We start from the raw sequence: 22856 nt of genomic DNA, 5'->3' as shown, positions 1-22856 counted from the left end.
GTTGATTGCTGGTTCTAGTGTTGTTCTTTGCGTTCGCAAGGAGCCTCTCGCGTTCGCGAAGAAGGATTTTTCTGTTGGAACTTTGTTCTTCGCGTTCGCGAAGAAGAAATTTTTGATGTCCGTCATCTGACTTTGGAGGTTCATATCTCGCAATCTATAAAGAATTTGGAGATGATCATCTCCAAAAATAAAAGTTATAGCCCTTTGTGTCTAGTCTTCAGAAAGGTAAACCATTTTTCGTTTGAAGTTGTGTACAAAAGGTTATGATGGATACACTACATACTGTCTGGGAAGAGTTTGGAAATGTCTGTTGCATAGAGCTGACTTTAGAAGCTTATATCTAGCAACATATAAGGAATTGGGAGATGAGAAACAAATGAAAGTTATAGCCCTTGAAGTCTAGTTTTCAGAAAGTTAAACCATTCCGCATTTGGAGTTTTGTAAAATATTGGGGTAATAATTCATAACTTGATTTTGGTTAAATTACATGAATCTATTGTTGTTTTTATCACTAAATTAGTGAATTGAATTGAAAATGGTAGAAATCTTCTAGACTTTAATTTAAGATTTGAACGGCGGTCTGTTATCAGAATTTGATAATTTTGGTATGGTTGAATTCGTATCAGAATGGGTGTTCGAATTTCGTAAAAATTCTGTCGAATTCCGAGGGGCGAGCCCCGCGTTGACTTTTTAGAATAAAATTTTAAGTTGGTATTTTATTATCCGTAATTATTTTCGATGAATTTTAATGAAGTTATACAATTACAATGCAAGAAGACTATTTTGGAATATCGGCCTAACTTAAAAAATGCAAGTATCTTGCCTAACCTTGAGTGGGGGAATTATCCCTTAGGCATTGAGTCTTATGTGTAAATTGTGTGATTGAAAGCCGTGTACGCAATGTGACGAGTATGTACTTGGTTTATATGTGCAAATTATATCGGTTAAAATTTGTAGACACCCTTATGTATTAAATTGGAAAATTGTTGGAACTTGGTAAATCCTTGAATTATCATGCCTCGTTCCTTGTTTGTCGAAATTGTATTTTATATGATAATTTGGTGTTATTGTCACTTGAATTTTTATGTGAATTCTGTGTGCTTGCTGATTTGATATTTTTCTTGGAATTAAATTCATTATTGAATCCTTATCTGTAAATAATTATTAAATAAGTTTAAAATGAGGCATTAATTTATATTTATTAAAATCTGGATTAAAGAAGTCGTTGTCCTAGGCTGAGTTACTTTTTCATCTTTGTTGTTGTTTTGAGATTTTATATACGTTGTGTGGAGCCTTGGGCTATTTTTGAGAAATTTATTGATTTTACTATATCATTAAAATTGGTTGTGGCCATTGAAAAAATTGTGATATGAATTGATTGTGTTGCGTTATCGTGATAATATTCCCTGTAAATTGTTATGTGATTTAAGTTATTATTATGAGGATATAAGGGTGGCATTTCACTGTTGATATTATGTGGGTATAAGGGTGGCATTTTACTATGGTTATGTGTGTTGGGATATTATCTGGGCGGAGTGATAAGGGTGGCTATTAAACGGAGCGATAAGGGTGGCTATAGGAGCGATAAGGGGTGGCTATTGATATTGCTAGGGCGGAGGGATAAGGGAGGCTATTATAGGAGTGATAACAGTGGCTATAAGAGAGATAATAGTGGCTATTGTCAGGGATGATATGTGATGATGTGGAGTTATTGTGTTGGTAATTTTTATGTGATGATGTGGGGTTATTGCGTTGGTAATTTTTATGTGATGTTGTGATTTTTCTTGTGTTTATTTTTATATCTTGTACAACTTGTCTTATTGTTTCGGTAAACTTGATAATAGTCTGATTTATGTTGAAATTGGGAGCTTGTGGTTATTGCCAGGCAGATTGTGTTATATGGGATCGGGTTGCATGCCGCAACATGTGTGATTAATGTTATATGGGATCGGGTTGCATGCCGCAACATGTGTGATTAATGTTATATGGGATTAGGTTGCACGCCACAACAAATATGAAATGTGGGCACGAGGTACTGGGGAAAATATGATGATGATATTGACACGTGAGTTATCTGTACAATTGTGATAGAGATATTGTCATGAGGTGCCGTGAAAATATGAAAGTGAGTTGAGACCCGTATTTTATAATTATGAGATGAGGTGTCACAAAGTGACTTTTATTTGTAAGAATTATATTCCAAATATTATTTGAAAGAATTATATTCGAAAGACATTTATTTGAAAGAATTATTTGAATGATATTATTTGAAAGAATTATATTCGAAAGATATTTATTTGAAAGAATTATTTTTGAAGGATATTTAATTGAAAAAAGTACGTTCGAAATATATTTATTGGAAAGAATTATATTCTAGAGATTTCTATTGAAAAACTTATAGATGAAAGATGTATATTTTGAAGAACTTGATTATTGGTTGTACTTGTGTTCATTACCTGTTTGAGCAATATTTATGGAGTTCTTGCTGCCTTATTATTTACATCACTAATTGATTATTGTTGCTATCACTGCTATTTATTTTTCTATTATTTTTGTATACTATATTGCACAGGTTATTAGATTAGTGAGTGTCTTGACTGTACTTCGTCACTACTCCACCGAGGTTAGGCTTGATACTTACTGGGCACCGACTGTAGTGTACTCATACTACACTTTTGCATATTTTTGTGTAGAGCCAGGTATTTGAGGTATCAGACTCGGACAGAGTTAGAGTGGGATCGCAAGGATTCAAGGTAGAGATGCTTGGTCGCCGCAGTTCCTTGGAGTCTTTCTATTTTATTGTAATGTTAATCATTATTCTAACAATATTGAGTATTAGTTCCTTGAGATAATTTCATGCACTCAGTTAGAGTTCGTGACTCATTATTACCAGTCTTGGGAGGTTTTGTGTAAGTTTTGTGTAATTATTCACCTGCCGTTTTACTAATTATTCTATTGCATTTATCTTTTGATTATATTTTCATGAATCATATGAATTTTTCTTTTGTTAGAGTTTGATCCATCTTTTTGTTATAGTTCTGTCAAATCAAAAATTACTTTATGGGAAGAATTTGGTGATAAATTCGATCATTTTTTGTACAAGAAAGATTCTGGCCCGTACATCATGATAGTAACCACTACAACAGTTAAAAAATTCCGTGATAATTATTTTAGATTTAATGATTAAAGTTATATATTCTAATACTTTGAATATTAGAATAAAGCTATTCATTATTGCTTTCATTGTCAATAGGTGAGGTTAGCTTCGCCACCAGCTACGCAAGCAAAATAGACTACATAACTTCTTTGATCCAAAAGTTTGCAGCCATGTCAGCTGGAGTACAAACTATTGAACGCTCTAATGTTAATATCATTCCAATTGAGGGAGAGAAGTTATTGAATAAGATGAACATCAAAGAGTTGTTGGATTGCAACTGTAGTCCTAAAATATGGGAGGTTCTTTTCTTATTTTGCTTCTTAAGTGTTTTGTTTCTCAAAATTGCAAGATGCTTCTAATATATAAATTTTTTAAATGGTAGGAATACATTGTTACCATGAGGGGAAAGATTACAAAAATAGATAACTATTTTGGTTGGTACTATATTTCATGCAATGCCTGCTTAAAAAAGTTCGTACTTGCAAATGGTGTCTATAATTGCCATATTTGCAATAAAGAATGTAAGTTTCCTTTGGTAAAGTAAGGAACCAATCTGTAATGTGAATTTGATTCATGTTGTTATTTAAACTAACTTATTATGTAAAATAAGGTATAAGATACACTTAAAAGTTAGAGATAAAATTGGGGAGAACAGTGTTGTCCTATTTAATGCTGCTGCAGAGAAGCTACTTGATACATCAGCCCACAAGTTGTTAAACAGGCTGCCATCAGATAACAATGATGTACCTATCCAAATCCAAAGCCTTTGCAAAAAAGAATTTATTTTCAAGCTAAAATTAAACAATTATAATTTGCAAGAGGGGCTTGAAAATTTTACCGTATCAAAGGTTTTCGTTCCAGTTGAGAATTTGGAAATACAATAGCAATCGAGGAAAGATAAGAAGGCACTGTGTATATGATATATATATATATATATATATATATATATATATATCTGTAAATAAGCTTTATTTTTGTTGCTTTTGTAGGGAAAAAGCTTATTGGAGGATGAAAATGAACCAAAGGAGCAGAAGACAAAAAGATTAATAAAAAAATAAAGGTAAGCTGATTTACAGTTTAATAGGTATGTGAATAAACTATCTTTTTCAGATTTAAAATTGGACATGTTTAATAAATATGTGAACTTTTCTTTTTCAAAACCAAACAGGCTGTTGATGTCTCATTGGATAACTTGGAAGACTTTGATGAAGATCAACATGTCAATGATGGTGTTAAGAGTAGAAAGAGAAGAAACATAATCATAGATGACCATGAATTTAGTGATGGAGACACCAATAAATGCAAATAGTAGAGTCTTTAGTGGTGCTTCTAGCATATTGTGTGAGCTTAAATAAAACTGTTTGGTCCTTCTGTTTGGCGTCAACAGTAGATATGCATTGATGAATTTCTCTGTTATTGTCATTTAACTTTTATTAGAAGCGATGATATCCATACTTGTATGGTTTATCCTTCGATTAATCCTATTTGGTTAGCCATGTATGAAGTTTGGTTGTTTGTAAGGCTGCGAAGAATCCTGTCAAAGTTGTTGGTCATACACACTATTTTAGAATATGAAAAATGCTGGCTTTTTCACTCAAAAATCTGAGCTCGATTTGTCAACTGTGTCCTGAAGTTTGTTTTGATTTGATTTCTACCTTTTTGATATGGCAAAGCACTGGAGTCCGGGGCGGAGCTAGAGTGTCGGGAGTGTGCGAGTTCGGCCCCAGTAGCTTTGATTAGAAACCCTGTGTTTGTCTTAGAATATCCATTGAATATGTATAAATTATTAATTTAGAATCAGTAACTTAAAATAATTAGAATCATGAATTCATAAGCTTGAAATCATGATTCCGCCTCTAAGTGGAGTAGTTTCTTGCAGATATATTATTAGTTACATCCATTTAGTAGATTGGTAACTTGTATTTTCGGTGCAATGACACCTTTGACAATTTATTTACTCTCTATTTTCTGGCCCAAAGCAAAAAATAAGCTTAAGAGTTAAACAATTGATACAACTCTGTCCCCAAAGCTAATAGTCACTTAATTGAAAGACACAATCCAAACTGCATCCATTAACCAAGTCAAAAGAAACACAACAAAACAAGGTAGATATTTATATGATTCTGAAATGACGATTGAATTGTTGAGCCTGCATACCTATATGAAAAGAACATTTTTACAATTTATTCGACCGGAGCTCTTCCATATGTGGAATTTTATATAAGGGCTTCATAGGTTGTTTAAGGTTTTGGGAAATTAGGCAATATTTGTGATTTTTGTATAAAATTTTGCAATATGCAGTATTTTCAAACTCTATTTATTTTAAATTTAATTCTTACAAAATTAGATCCAAATTGTGATCGAACAAATCAAATTTGAAATTGTTATTCTAAACCAGGGGCGAAGCTATGTTGGCCCAAGGGTGATCAACTGACCACCCTTCGCCGAAAAATTATACTACGTATAAGGTAAAATATTACTTGTTATTGATTAAAAATAGACTTTGAACATCCTTGCATAGTCCGCTGGTAAAGAGTATTCAAAATTTGAACACCTTATTGAATTTCCTGATTTCGTCACCGTTCTAAACCCAAATATAAACCATAGTGCTATAATAGGAAGGAGAAAGAAGTATAATAGGTAGCTACGCGGAAGGTTTTCCATTCGTAAAAGTCCATATTTTGTTACGCTTAAAGTAAATAATTATTTTACCTATATATAAAAGCATAAGAACACAAAAGAAAATAATAATCCATATAGATTTGAACTAGAAGATAAACAGTTAAATGATTCACAATTAGATGATATTTATAATTACACCGCTAAATCCCACAACCCCCACGCCGACAGTTAATTTTTTACCACCAAATCCTTAACGGTACTCTCCTACTAAATAACGGCTAAGAAAAAAATAGTTCTCTATCTATAATTGGTGAAAAGAATCACAAAATTGATGAAGTTAATCAACTTCGGAGGGAGACATGTGCTGCCTCAAAAAATGGTATGTTATTCTTTACCAAGCTTTATTCCTCAACAATAATGCAAAGTTGTTACTTTTATTTTTTGTTGATGTGTGAAAATAGAAAAATCACATCATCATCTATGTATAAAATGCTTATATTGATATTTAAAATTTTGAACTTGACAGGTCATTATGCAACAACTTGGAATTTTGGCCCCCCTACATATACATGCCAATATTGTGATGTTATTTTATGGTATGAAGAGCGAACAAGAAAAACTACAGAGACATCAACCTTGAATTCTCATTGTGTTGTATGGAAGGCCGCGCGCGGCTAACGTTACTGACGGAACCACTACCCCATCTCAAATATCTTTTGGGAACAGATTTCGGTGATTCTTTGTGGCAAATAAATCCAGACGATCACCAGATTTTTTCAGCATTATGGCTGAAATTATGGTGATTGTTAAGATTTTGACACAAATCCTAACAATCACCATTTTGTTGAAATTTTGATTAGTGTGCTTTTAAATTTGGCGCGGGATTATTTCTAAAAAATTTATTATCGGATCAAAAAATTAACGTGGCACAAAAGTATCCTTCTTTTTTCATTCTCCCATACTGAAAGGCGCGAAGGCACTAACAATTTACGTGCTTGTATTATTAGTACATTTTTACTTAAAAGACATAGATAGGAATTGTTCATTTTCATTATTTTAATTTATTTAATCAGATTTTTGGCATTTAAAATAATTTACCGCCAACCTACTATACATTAGCTTGATAGTGTAAATAAATTCTTCCGCAAGTATGGCATGCATAAACAGAGGAAAAACTAAATTTCAATTTTATGGGTTTTGGATTTTTCAAAACGATAATTGTTAATGCTAATAAAGTGGTTCTAAATTTAATAGTTTTACATATTTAATGAATTTCTTGATACAAAATGCAATGTTTAAGCAAAAGCTAAGGGGTCGGCCTAACCTGTATCCCAACTTGTAGCTCCGCTACTTAGCGTAGCTCGTAGATATTAACATGATTACTAAAAAATTTAATTGGCGTATCCACTTTTTAGACCGGCTATTAAAGTTTAGTCACCTTTGAAAATCTATTGATATGGTAGCCACAAGTTTACTTAAATGGGATCAATTTAATGATTTTTGCCCCTAACTATAATACAGAACAATCATCCATGCTGAATTTCAAAATTTTTACTTGTGAATCTCCAGCACACTATGCTGTTGTTTAAGAAATTTACTGGAATTTTCAACCCCATAAACGTCATGTGGTTCAATCCTTTATAAATTAAGAATCTGTTTCCATTACTTATTTCACTAGTTAACTCGACATCTCTTAACACATCGCGCGTACTCAAGTTTGCTTCATGTTTGCAGGTTCCTACCACGATTCAATTTCACATATAGGTCGTAATGACGCCTAACATTACAGCTAGGCAAGCCAACCAATAATTTAAGCCCATATTCTATTCTTTAAAATTAACCGAGTAATTAAACTCTTCTTAATTGTAAGAATTAAAACAATATGAAAAGATTCGGTAAATTAAAATAACCAAGAAAATAATTAAATCCAAACATTCTACTAGTGTGTGTGCCAAGACCTGGTGTCACAAGTGTATGGGCATCTAGTAGATTATACAAAAATTTCAAATACTGTCTAGAATAAAATAGACAGAATAAGAATTTCAGGAAGAAGCACCAGTTGCTGCAGAATGGCTCAGAAGGGCAGCTCACCACTAAGCCTCTGGATATCGTGGGTGTGCGTTGATAGGTCCAATTATAGCACATGTTTCAGGTCCTACACAAAAGTGCATCAAGTGTAGCATGAGTACGTAAACAACATGTACCCAGTAAGTATCAAGCCTAATCTCGAAGGGGTAGAGACGAGATGGTCGACTTTAACACTCACTAAGGGTCAATAATAATAAATAAAATATTTAAATCAACATGATTCACAGAGTTAATAATAATTTTATTTAACCAACAGCAATAATAAATTCCTTCAAATGCAATAATTCCCAATCTATTAATTAAATTCACAAGCTGCAATTAAAATATTAAGTATCGTGTAATTATTATTATTATTAGGCGCGATTTCTGTCGAGGTCGTACGACCCGATCCAGAGTGTCGTGTACACTGCCGAGGGACGTGCGGCGCGATCCATAGATGCATCTATACTGCCGAGGCGTTCGGCCCGCTCCACAAGAAAGGAAGACATTTTCTTATGTACCTCCGGAATGAGAGTTTATTTATTGATAGATTAATACGAGAGGATGCACAATTTCTTTTAACAATTAAGTAATTTATACAGAAAAATTAAGTATATTAGATTTTTATCTTTTACTATATTTTTCTAACAATTCACAATATATTTTAAATAATTTAATTTAATAAAGAATACAATTTACACAAGTAATTCATGATTTGAGTCCTAAACTACCCGAAATTTAGCATAAATAGTAGTTACGCACGGACTCTCGTCACCTCGTGCGTACGTAGCCCCCCACAATTAGCAACAATTATTAATTTAATCACATATGGGGTAAATTCCCCCTCACAAGATTAGACAAGAGACTTACCTTGTCTCAAAGTTTCACATTCCGATCAAAATGTCGCGTAAAACCTCAATTCAATGCCGAAAAATCTGAAACTATCCAAAAGTTATATAAAATAATTAATACATATTCAATAATTCGAAATTCATCTATTAAATAAATTACCCTATCCAAAATGGTAAAGTTCCTAAAATTTACCCCGGGCCCACATGCCCGGATTCTAAAATTTTTTAGAGAAAAACGTTACCCATAATCTCAAGAACTCAAATATATAATTTCTATCCAATTCTATAATCATTTTCGTGGTTAAAATCTCATTTATAAAATTCTAAGTTTTTATCTAAACCCTCGATTTCCAAGATTTACAAGTTTTAATCTATCTATAATCTATATATTTAACTCAAAGTGTGTAGAATTAACTTACCTTTAAGTTGCTAGTTGAAATCCCCTCTCAAAAGCTCTAAAATCGCCCGAAAATGGAGAAAAAAAGGACTAAAATGACTGAGCCTCGCCCTCTTTTTAACATTCTTCCCAACAGTCATTTTCGCACATGCGGAGGGTTAGCCGCGCCTACGGCTCCGCACCTACGAAAAAGCCTCGCAGGTGCGAGTTTCCCTCGCCTGCCAAGCTTCGCATCTGTGTGCCTTTCCTCGCACCTGCGCGTTCGCAGGTGCGCCCACAATTCCGCATCTACGGTTGCAAGCATGTCCCGCTCTTTCCGCTTCTGCTAGTAAACGTCGCATCTGCGATGGTCACATCTGCTGCTGTCCAAGCGCAGGTGCAATCGTACCAAAAGCAGAAAGCTTCAACTTATCTCCCAAGTCCAAAATTGGTCCGAGCCTTGTCCGGTTAACACTCGGAGACCCCGGGGCCCCGCCCGAACGTACCAACAAGTTTGAAATTATAAAATGGACTCGCTCGAACTCTCGAAACATGCAAATCAACAACGAAACTAAGAATCGCACCCCAAAACCGAATTGGATCAAATTATGAACTTCAAGTTTTTAACTTCCTCTGAACGCGCCGAATCATACTTATACTACCTGAAATGACACCAAATTTGATGTGCAAGTCTTAAATCACCATACAGAACTATTCCCAAGCTCGAAATTTCAAACGGACCTCGATTACTCCAAAACCTATTCCAAACCAAATTTAAAGAACATTAAACCTTCAAATAGTTGATTTTCACTAGTAAGCGTCGAAACGCTCCCGGGTTGTCCATAACCCAATTCGAACATACGCCCAAGTCCGAAATCATCGTACGAACCTATTGGAACTGTCAAATACCGATTCTGAGGTCGTTTTCTCAAAATATTGACCGAAGTCAAACTTGGCCTTTTAAAGCCAAACTAAGGAACCAATTGTTCCGATTTCAACCCGATCACTTCCAAATTCCGAACCAACCATTCTCGCAAGTCATAAATTAATAAAAGTACATACGGGGAGTTTTATTTAGGGGAACAAGGTTCTAAAAGTCAAAATGATCGGTTAAGTCATCACATTCTCCACCTCTTAAATAAACGTTCGTCCTCGAACGGGTTTAGAATTGTACTTGGAGTGCTGAATAAGTGTGGATATCTGCTTTGCATGTTTTCCTCGGCCTCCCAAGTCGCTTCCTCGACTGGTTGGCCCCTCCACTGGACTTTTACTGCAGAAATCCTCTTGGACCTCAACTGGAGAACCTGTTTATCAACAATGGCAAATGGCTCATCTTCATAACCCAAGCTATTATTTAGCTGAACTATGCTAAAGTCTAACACATGTGACAGGTCAGCATGATACTTCCGGAGCATAGATACATGGAAAACTGGATGAACTCCTGAGAGACTGGGAGGCAAAGCAAGCTCGTAAGCAACCTCTCCAACTCGTCTCAACACCTCAAATGGGCCTATAAACCTTGGGCTCAACTTCTCTTTTTCCCCAAATCTCATGATTCCCTTCATCAGAGAAACTTTCAACAGAACTTTTTCACCCACTGTAAAAGATAAGTCACGCTCTTTCTGATCCGCGTAACTTTTCTGTCTGGAATGTGCTGTACGAAGTCGCTCCTGAATCAACTTTACCTTTTCCAAGGCATCCTTCACCAAATTAGTACCATCTAACTTAGCCTCACCGGGCTCAAACCATTCGATGGGCGAACGACATCGCCGACCATATAAAGCCTCAAATGGAGCCATCTCGATGCTGGATTGGTAACTGTTATTATAAGCAAACACGGCCAAAGGCAAGAAACGATCCCACTGACCTCCAAAGTCAATCACACATGCCTTGAGTATATCCTCCAAAATCTGAATTGTCCGCTCTGACTGCCCTTCGGTCTGCGGATGAAAGGATGTCTGAGCTCTACACGGGTCCCCAATTCACTTTGTACTGCTCTCCAGAAATATAAAGTAAACTGAGAGCCTCTATCTGATATGATGGAAATTGGCACACCGTGCAACCGAACTATCTCCTGAATATATATTTGGGCCAACCTCTCTGAAGTATACGTAGTCACAACCGGAATGAAGTGTGCCGACTTGGTCAACCTGTCGACAATGAACCAAACTGCATCAAACTTCCGCAAAGTCTGCGGCAACCCAACTACAAAGTCCATAGTAATGCGTTCCCATTTCTACTCTGGTATAGTCATCTGCTGAACTAGGCCACATGGCCTCTAGTGCCCATATTTAACTTGATGGCAATTTAGACACCTAGATACATACTCAACTATGTCCTTTTTCATTCGTCGCCACCAATAATGCTGCCTCAAGTCACGATACATCTTCGTAGCACCTGGATGAATAGAATACCGATAAATGTGTGCCTCTTCTAGGATATGTTTCCTCAGTCCATCCACATTAGGAACACATAGACGATCCTGGAGTCACATAACACCATCTGTGCCGATAGTAACTTCCTTGGCACCTCCCCGTAGTACCATTTCTCGAAGAACCATTAAGTGGGGATCATCATACTGGCGAGCTTTGATCTGCTCAAATAGTGAAGACTGAGCTACAACACATGCAAGAACTCGATTGGGCTCTGAAATGTCCAATCTCACAAGTCGGTTAGCTAAGGATTGAATATCCAAGGCTAATGGCCTCTCCTCTGCTGCAATAAAAGTCAAACTACCCATACTCTCCGCCTTTCTACTTAAGGCATCTACAACTACATTTGCTTTGCCCGGATGATACAGGATAGTGATATCATAATTTTTCAGTAACTCCAGCCATCTATGCTGCCTCAAATTTAGGTCCCTCTGCTTGAACAAATGTTGCAAGCTACGATGATCAGTATAAACCTCACAAGACACCCGATAAAGATAATGCCTCAAAATCTTAAGAGCGTGAACAATCGCAACCAACTCTAAATCATGTACCAGATAATTCTTCTCGTGGGGCTTCAACTGACGTGAAACATATGCAATAACTCGCCCTTCCTGCATCAATACACAACCCAAGCCAATGCGTGAAGCATCACAATACACTGTATATATCCCTGAACCGGAAGGCAACACTAACACTGGTATTGTAGTCAATTCTGTCTTCTGCTTCTGAAAGCTCACCTCACAATCATCGGACCATCAGAACAGAGCACCCTTCTGGGTTAATTTGGTCAAAGGTGCTGCAATAGATGAAAAACCTTCCATGAACCGACGATAATAACATGCTAAACCCAAAAAACTCCTGATCTCAGTCACCGAAGTAGGACGATGCGAATTTTGAACTGCCTCAATCTTTTTGGGATCAACTTTAATACCCTAGCCCGATACAATATGCCCCAAAATGCTACAGAATTTAGCCTAAACTCGCATTTGGAGAACTTAGCATATAGCTTTTGTTCCCGTAAGGTCTGAAGCACCACTCTCATAAGCTGCTCATGCTCCTCCTTACTGCGCGAGTAGATCAAAATGTCATCAATGAAGACAATGACAAACGAATCAATATATGGCCTGAATACCCTGTTCATCAGATCTATAAACGCTGTCGGGGCATTAGTCAAACCGAACGACATCACCAAAAACTCATAATGACCATATCTAGTTCGGAAAGCAGACAAAAAAACCCTTCTCAACCATGTGTTGAGCCTTCATAAAAGAAATAACCCGATTAAATGCACTAACAGACGAACCCTTCCACTCCAGCCTAGGCAATGATGGAATAGCCAAGGTAACAGTCTTGGCATGGCAATCTAGGATAGCATGATATGGAGATAACCAGTTCATGCCCAGGATGATTTTAATGTCGGTCATCTCAAGCAATAGTAGATATGCTCTAGTTTCATAACCACAGAATGTAATAATGTAGGACCAGTAGATCCGATCCACAATAAAAGAATCGTCCACAGGAGTGGACACACAAACAAGAGTACTCAAGGACTCACGAGAAACACCCAGAAAACGAGAAAATAGAGATGACACATATAAATACGTAGATCCTGGATCAAATAATACGGAGGCATCTTTGCCGCAAATAGAAATAATACTTGTATTCACGGCATCTGAGGCCTCTGCATCTGGTCAGGCCGGAAAAGCATAGAACCGAACTGGAGCGCCAACTGGCAGGCCTCCGCCTGGCTGACCTCCATCTCTAGGACAACCCCTACCCACCTGTCCTCCACCTCTTGGTGGTTGGACGGTTGGTGGAGCAACTAGTGCGGTAATCATAGGTTACTGACCCTGCTGCACTGGTCTACCCCAAAGCCTGGGGCAGAATCTCCGCATGTGACTGGGATCCCCCTACTCATAGCAAATTCGCAGTGCGATGGGCTGCTGACTAGAAGTCTAACCCTGGGAACCTGAATACCCACTGGAACGACCCTGAATAGCTGGTGGGCGATAAGAACTCTCTGGCATAGCACTGAAATAAGGTCGCACTGGAGCACCCCGAGGAGGTGGTGGTTCTGGATATGGGGCCCTGTTGGACTGCCCTCTCACGAACTGACCTCTATCCCCAGACAGAGCACTTCTTATCTCTCCATAATATCAAAACCGCTTATCTCTCATAACCTGCTCTCGGCTCCGCTGACATACACCCTCAATCCTCCGGGCTATCTCCACGATTAGCTTATAAGAAGTACCCATTTCAACCTCTCAGTTAATAGTTGCCTGACTGCCATTATGTAAACCCGCAACAAACCTCTGCACTCTCTCCGCCTCAGTAGGGAGTATCATAAGTGCATGGCAAGATAACTCAGAGAACCTCACCTCATAATCGGTCACTGACATTTGACCCTACTGGATCTGCTCAAACTGAAACCGCAACTCTTCCCTCTGGGAGGGTGGAATATACATGTCCAGGAAAATACAAGTGAATCTATCCCAAGTCATGGGAGGAGAATCTGCTAGTTTGCCCAGAAGATAAGACTTCCACCATCTACGGGCTCTGCCCTCTAGCTGAAAAGTAGCAAAGTCTACCCCATGAGACTCCAATATCCTCATGTTGTGTAGTCTGTCCCTGCACCGATCAATGAAGTCTTGGGGATCCTCATGTCGCTCATCCCTAAAGACAGGAGGATGTAGTCTAGTCCATCTGTCCAATAGTTTCTGCGGATCAACGGCTGCAACTGGCCTGGGATCAGGTGTAGCTGTTACCACTGGCTGGGCTCCACCCATAGGTAGTGCACACTGGGTCTGATATACAGTAGTTGCCTGCCCATGAGCCTGTGCGTTAGGGGTCTGTGCTCCCCCGCCCGCCTGAGATATGGCTGGGTCTGCCGAAAATAAACCGACCTGAGTCATAGTGTCCATGAACCGCAACATACAACCCATGACATCCTGGAATCCCGGTGCAGATGTGAAATCCACCGAAGTTGGCTCTGCCACAGGCACCTTGCCTTGTTCTTCAATGATGGGATCCTCTGCTGGACCCACTGGCGGCATAGCTGGAACAGTCCTGGGACGTCCTTGTCCCCTACCACGGGCTGAAGCCCTCCCTCGGCCTCTGCCTTGGCCTCTAATAACTGAGGAGTAGCTCTTCCCTGGTCTGGAGCCTCGTTAGAGCGTTCTCACCATCTGTGAGAGAATAAGAGAAAGATATTTAGTACTACATCAATTGCACGATGGAATATGAATAAAGGTAGTTTCCTAACACCCGATAGCCTCTCGACGATAAGTACATACGTCTCTGTACCGATCTGCAAGACACTATTAGGTCTGCTCATAACTTTTGAGACCTACGTGAACCTAGTGCTCTGATACCATGTTGTCACAACCCAATTTTACCACAGCTAGGCAAGCCAACCAGTAATTTAAACCCATATTCTATTCTTTAAAATTAACCGAATAATTAAACTCTTCTTAATTGTAAGAATTAATACAATATGAAAAGATCTGGTAAATTAAAATAACCAAGAAAATAATTAAATCCAAATATTCTACTAGTGTATGTGCCAAGACCTGGTATCACAAGTGTATGAGCATCTAGTAGATTATACAAAAATTCCAAATAATGTCTGGAATAAAATAAATAGAATAAGAATTTCAGAAAGAAGCATTGGTTGTTGCAGAATGGCTCAGAAGGGCAGCTCACCACTAAACCTTTGTATATCGTGGGTGCGCGCCGATAGGTCCAACTATAGCACCTATCTCAAGTCCTGCACAAAAGTGTAGCAAGTGTAGCATGAGTACATAAACAACGTGTACCCTGTAAATATCAAGCCTAATATCGAAGGGGTAGAGACGAGATGGTTGACTTTGACACTCACTAAGGGTCAATAATAATAAATAAAATAAAAATAGAAATATTTAAATCAACATGATTCACAGAGTTAACAATAATTTTATTTAACCAACAAAAATAATTAAATTCCTTCAAATGTAACAATTCCCAATCTATTAATTAAATTCACAAGCTGCAATTAAAATATCAAGTATCGTGTAATTATTATTATTATTAGGCACGAATTCTGTCGAGGTCGTACGGCCTGATCCAAAGTGTCGTGTACACTATCGAGGGACGTGTGGTGTGATCCATAGATGCATCTATATAGCCGAGGCGTTCGGCCCACTACACAAGAAAGGAGAACATTTTCTTATGTTCCTTCGCAATGAGAGTTTATTTATTGATAGATTAATACGAGAGGATGCATAATTTCTTTTAATAATTAAGTAATTTATACAGAAAAATTCAGTATATTAGATTTCCATCTTTTATTATATTTCCCTAACAATTCACAATATATTTTAAATAATTTAATTTAATAAAGAATACAATTTACATAAGTAATTCATGATTTGAGTCCTAAACTAACCGAACTTTAGCATAAATAGTAGTTATGCATGGACTTTTGTCACCTCGTGCGTACGTAGCCCCCCACAATTAGCAATAATTATTAATTTAATCACCTATGGGATAAAATTTCCTTCACCAGATAAGACAAAAGACTTACCTTGTCTCAAAGTTCCACTTTCCGATCAAAATATCGCGTAAAACCTCAATTCAATACCGAAAAATTCGAAACTATCCAAAAGTTATATAAAATAATTAATACATATTCAATAATTCGAAATTCATCTGTTAAATAAATTTTCCTATCCAAAATGGTAAAGTTCCTAAAATTCACCCCGGGCCCACATGCCCGGATTTCAAAAATTTTCGGAGGCAAAACGTTACCCATAATGTCAAGAACTCAAATATATAATTTCTATCCAATTCCATAACCATTTTCGTGGTTAAAATCTCATTTTTATAAAAATCTAGGTTTTCATTTAAACCCTTGATTTTCAAGATTTACAGGTTTTAATCTACCCATAATCTATGTATTTAACTCAAAGTGTGTAGAATTAACTTACCTTCAAGTTGCTAGTTGAAATCCCCTCTCAAAATCTCTGAAATCACCCGAAAATGGAGAAAACAACGGACTAAAATGACAGAGCCTCGCCCTCTTTTTAACATTCTGCCCAACAATCATTTTCGCACTTGCGGAGGGTTAGCCGCACCTGCAGAAGAGCCTCGCAGGTACGGGTTTCCCTCGCCTGCAAAGCTTCGCATCTGTGCGCCTTTCCTCGCACCTGCGTGTTCGCAGGTGCGCCCACAATTCAGCACTTGCGATCGCAAGCATGTCCCCCTCTTTCCGCTTCTGCGAGAAAATGTCGCATATGCGATGGTCGCACCTGCGTCTGTCCAAGCGCAGGTGCGATCGTACCAGAAACAGAAAGCTTCAGCTTATCTCCCAAGTTCAAAATTGGTCCAAGACTCGTCCGGTTAACACTCAGGGCCCCCGAGGCCCCGCTCGAACGTACCAATAAGTTTGAAATCATAAAACGGACTCGCTCGAACTCTCGAAATACGCAAATCAACAATGAAACTAAGAATCGCACCCCAAAACCGAATTGGATCAAATTATGAACTTCATGCTCAAAATTTCAAACGGACCTCGATTACTCCAAAACCTACTCCAAACCAAATTTAAAGAACATTAAACCTTCAAATAGTTGATTTTCACTAGTAAGCGCTGGAACGCTCCCGGGTTGTCCATAACCCGATTCGAACATACGCCCAAGTTCGAAATCATGATACGAACCTATTGGAATAGTCAAATCCCTATTCCGGGATCGTTTTCTCAAAATGTTGACCGAAGTCAAACTTGGCCTTTTAAAGACAAACTAAGGAACCAATTGTTCCGATTTCAACCCGATCAATTCCAAGTTTCGAACCAACCATCCTCGCAAGTCGTAAATTAATAAAAGCACATACAGGAAGTTTTATTTAGGGGAACGGGGTTCTAAAAGTCAAAATGACCGGTTGGGTCATCACAGTTCCTACTGTTACAAATGTGCAGCGGAAGCAAACATACAATCCAGGCATCAAATACATGTAAACTAGACAATGATATAATTGCTAGATTAGAAGCACTGATCTCTTGAAATTATTGCAAAGGTTCTCCACACGGTAAGAATCCAGGGCTGCAGTCTTCTGTTATGATCCTAGTAATTCCTTGGATGAATATGCTTTGAGTGGGAAAGAATAATACAACTCTAAAAGGTGAGTTATTGGGTGAAAATTGTCTTCCTTAAGTAGACACGTTTTCAGCCAAAAATAAGGCTCTCAAAAATGTGTAGGATTCTACTTGCACAAGTAGAATCCTACTCTAACTCTACCAGATGACTTTTCACCCAAGTCACTTTTTATCCAAGTCAGTCCAGGTTTTTACTAGGCATAGCAGGGACCACAGAAATAATAAGAGGCTACTAATTATAGTATTAATTCAAAATTTTGCACGAATTAATTCTTACTATAATTAATTGTAGTTTATTCCACTAAAAAACTGCAATTGAACTCCTCAATATGAATTTCGAAAATTCACTAACACTTATTTTAACTCCCCATGTTTAGATCCCAAATACCAGTTAATTAAATTAAATCACTGAAAATTTAATTTAATCAACTAATTAAATCCTTTATAAATCCGCTTAAACTATTTTATGCGACGGATACAAAATCCACCGGCCGGGTTTTCACATGAAAACTTATAAGCTTACATGAAAGGGGTATCATCAAACTCAAAACCGAATCATGGATTCTATCAACTAATTATTATTTCATAAACGTTATTCGTTTATTGTCCAATCTATTAAGCATACACTAACTTTGAATAGAGTTGTACCTTTTGATAAATCAAAACAATAAACAAATCACATTGATCATAATAATTATATCAAGATTAGGAGTATAAGCTCATTTTAATAAATTAGAGAAAATGTTTTATATATATTCAGTACAAAAATATCTTTTCTCTACTTGGTTCGTTCAATATACACTAAATATACTAGCACAAGAAGTTAGAGTAAAACCACTCCCATAATCAAGACAAATTATACTATAATCTTGTGCTACAATCATCAAGATATTTTGTCCAATAATATCTTCGATTGTGAACATATTTTATTAATTATGTGAACCGGCAATTTAATCTTCTGTGCATGAGCTAAGACTCCATGCACTAAATTGTCTACTACATAACAAAAAGGACACACATATAACAAATGATCTATTTAAAAAGGTACTTTATTGAATTGAATAAATTAAATAAATAATTATTCCATAAAGAATTAAACAAAATACTATGTCTAAACCGCATGGTTAATAGTATATTCCAACAGTCTGCCACTTAGACTCATAACTATGCGTATACTACTCTAATACCCATTCCTTCTACATGCTTGTAAAAAATCTTTTGTGGCAAGCTCTTTGTAAACGGGTCTGCCAAATTGTCCTGTGATGCAATCTTCAATACTCTTGCATCACCTCTCTGAGTTATGTCCCGAATTAAGTGATATTTACGCTCAATATGCTTACTCCTTTTATGGCTTCTTGGTTCCTTCGAGTTTGCAACTGCACCACTATTGTCACAATAAAGTACAATCGGTGCTTGAACCGAAGGATCTACATTAAGCTCTTTTAGAAAGTTTCCGGGCCAAACAAGCTCTTTAGCTACCTCAGTTGCAGCCACATATTCAGCTTCCATGGTGGAATCAGCAACACATGATTGCTTGATGCTCCTCCAACTTATGGCTCCACCTCCTAGGGTAAAAACATATCCTGAGGTAGATTTTCTAGAATCTTTATCTGACTGGAAATCTGAATCAGTATAGCCAATGGGTGCTAGATCACCTGAGTGATAAACCAACATATAATCCCTAGTCTTTTTCAAGTACTTGATTATATGTTTAACGACAGTCCAGTATTTTCGTCCAGGGTTATACTGAAATATACTAACCATGGCAACAACAAAGCAGATATCAGGTCTAGTACATAGCATAGCATACATGAGACTTCCTATAGCAGAAGCATAAGGGACCACCTTCATCTTTTCTATCTCATTAGTCGTTTTTGGGGACTGATTTTTCGACAGAGAGATTCCATGTCTAAAAGGGAGAAAGCCTTTCTTGGAATCTTGCATGCTAAACCTGGTGAGAATAGTATCAATATAAAGTGCTTGGAAGAAGCATAATATCCTTCACTTGCGATCTCACATAATCTTGATCCCAAGTATATGTGTCGCTTATCCCAAGTCTTTCATATCGAAACGTGAGGACAACAATTCCTTTACCGAATTCAACATGCTCACATTATTCCCTACGAGCAAAATATCATCTACGTACAAAACCAAAAATGTAACTTTATCTCCATCCCACTTCTTATAGACACAAGACTCATTTTCATATTGATCAAAATCGAAGGCTTTAATCGATGCGTCAAAACAAGTATTCCATGCTCTAGAAGCTTGTTTCAATCCATAAATGGATTTCTTTAATTTACACAATATGTGCTCATTACCACGTTTTATGAAACCAACTGGTTGTGCCATATAGATGCACTCATCAAGACTTCCATTAAGAAAAGTCGTCTTGACATCTATTTTCCAAATCTCAAAATCGTAATGAGCAGCAATGGATAAGAGAATCCTAATGAATTTAAGCATGGCTACTAGCGAAAAGGTTTCCTCATAATCGATCCCTTCTTTTTGAGTAAACCCTTTTGCAACAAGCCTAGATTTAAAAGTTTGCACTTTTTCATCCATTCCTCTCTTTTTCTTATAGATCCATCTACAACCAATGGGTTTGACTCCAGTAGGTGGTTCTACAAGATCCCAGACTTGATTGGAGTACATGGACTCCATTTCAGATTTCATTGCAACAACCCATTTATCAGCATATGTATCCTGTAGTGCTTCGTCATAATTAATAGGTTATGTGTTAGGCACTTCAGGGATTCTATCATAAGATTCTCCCAAGAGCGCAAAACTGAGAGGTTTTCTAATAATTCTCCCACTACGACTAGTCACTACAGGTGCAGTATTATGTTATTGAATCACAACATCATTTTCCAGAACTGATGCGTCAATGTTATCCTCCACACCTTGCGGTGCTGGGATATCATTAACTTCTTCCTGGAGTGCAGGCTGCAGAACAATTTCAGGTAGCTCAACAATCTAAGGTTGCTCAACATTGGTCCCACTACTTTGGGGTAGTGAGATGTCAGGCAATTGTTCTTGTGCATTCTGCTACCTATTGACATTTCTCCCACTATGATAATGCATTGGTATGTCAATACTGGCTTCCGGGATACGTTCCAGAGATGAGTCATTAGTTACTCCATTACTTAATTCCTGTAAAACTAGTTTACTTCTAGGAATATGGTTCATTAAATAGTCCTCTTCTAAAAATCTGGCATTTGTCGTAATAATTACCTTCTTTTCTTTGGGACAATAAAATAAATCGCCTTTAGTTCCTTTTGGATATCCAATAAAAATGCATACTTCTGTCCTCGATTCCAATTTATATGTTTTCCCTTTCAGCACATGTGTCGGATAATCCCAAACCCGAATGTGTCGTAAACTTGGCTTGCGCCCAGTCCACAATTCTAATGGAGTTGAAGGTACTGACTTTGAAGGAACCAAATTTAGAATGTAATTTGTTGTTTCTAAAGCATATCCCCAAAAGGAAAAAGGCAAATCGGAATAACTTAACATTGATCTAACCATTTCCATAAGGGTCCTATTTAATCTTTCTGCCACACCATTTTGTTGTGGTGTTGCTGGAGCAGATAATTGAGATGTAATTCCACAATCTGATAAGTATTTAATGAATTTCGCAGAAAGGTATTCACCACTACGATCAGATCGCAATGTTTTGATATATTTATCATGTCGTTTCTCTGTTTCCGTCTTAAATTCTTTGAATTGCTCAAAGCATTCAGACTTACGGCGCAACAGATAAATGTATCCATATTTTGAGTAATCATATGTGAAAGTCACAAAATACTCAAAACCGCTTCTTGCTTGTATATTCATAGGGCCACACAAATCAGAGTGAATTAATTCTAACTTATCGCTGGCTCTATTTTCTTTTGAGGGAAAATATCTCTTAGTCATTTTACCTTCTTAACAAGATTCGCATGCTGGCGGTGACTCCACTTTCAATGAACTCAAAGGTTCATCAGAGACCAATCTCGAAATCCTATTTAGATTTATATGACCTAGACGTAAGTGCCACAAATAAGTTAAGCTCAATTTAGAAATATATTTTCTTTTATGTGGCAGATTAATATTATTTAATTCTTTTGGTTGTTGTAGCACATGAGGAGATATAGCAAGAATAAAAAGGCCATGTACTCTAGCAGTAGTGTAGATAAAATGTTTATTAAACTTAATAACAACAGTGTTATTAGAAAACTAAATATTATAACCAGCATCCATTATTTTCAAAACTGAAATCAAATTCCTTCTAATAGAAGGTACGTAGAGAACATATTTCAAAACTAAAACTCTATCAATACTAAACGAAACTCTAATATCTCATAATGCTAAAGGTTGTACTGGATCGCCATTGGCTTGAAAAACGCAAACTTCATTCTCACTTAGCCGTCGCGTTTCCTGAAACCCCTGCAAAGTAGGGCAGATATAATTAGTGGTTCCTGAATCTACACACCAAAACATGGTAGAGACAGCTGCTAAACAAGTTTCAACGACATTTAAATTTGAATTACCTTGCTTATTCAACTCTTCCAGATAGGCAGGACATTATTTTTTATGATGCCCAGGTTGCTTGCAATGATAGCACGTTCCTTTGGATTTTTTTCACACCATCCTCCCCTCTAGGTGCCAAAGCCTTTTGAGCCTTCTTCTTTTTCTTACCGCCTTTCGACTTGAAAACCAAAGCTTTCTCAATATTGAGTGCCACAAGTGGAGCTTGCTGTTTAATAATAGATTATGCCGCTTGTAGCTCATTCAATAATTTTGCCAGTGACAAATTCATTTTGTTCATATTATAGTTCAAGAGAAATTATTGAAAACTGTCAGGCCTTTGAGATTCCTTATCAATCACAACTCCAAGGACCTCCAGTTCATTCAGAATCTTCAGAACATGGTCCCTGACCGATGATCCTTCAGCCATCTTGGTATTCAAAAGGGCTTTCATGGATGTCTTCTTAGCCGTACGATTTTTCTCACCGAACATCTCTTTGAGACTTTCGAGCATGTCATAAGCAAACCCCATAGACTGATGTTGATGTTGCAAAACATTCGCCATAGAGGCAAGAATGTAACATCGCGCCATCTTATCAGCCTTGACCCATTTGTCATAGGCCTTAACCTGATCATCAGTAGCATTTTCAAGTTTTTTTGGGCACTCCTCAGTGATTACAAATTTGTAACCTTCAACAGTTAGGACAATATC

The sequence above is a fragment of the Nicotiana tabacum genome, chromosome 12 (genome assembly GCF_000715075.1).
Source record: "Nicotiana tabacum cultivar K326 chromosome 12, ASM71507v2, whole genome shotgun sequence".
NCBI classification, from domain to species: Eukaryota; Viridiplantae; Streptophyta; class Magnoliopsida; order Solanales; family Solanaceae; genus Nicotiana; species Nicotiana tabacum.
The sequence above is the reverse complement of the archived record's forward strand: the minus strand, read 5'-3'. Positions refer to the sequence as shown.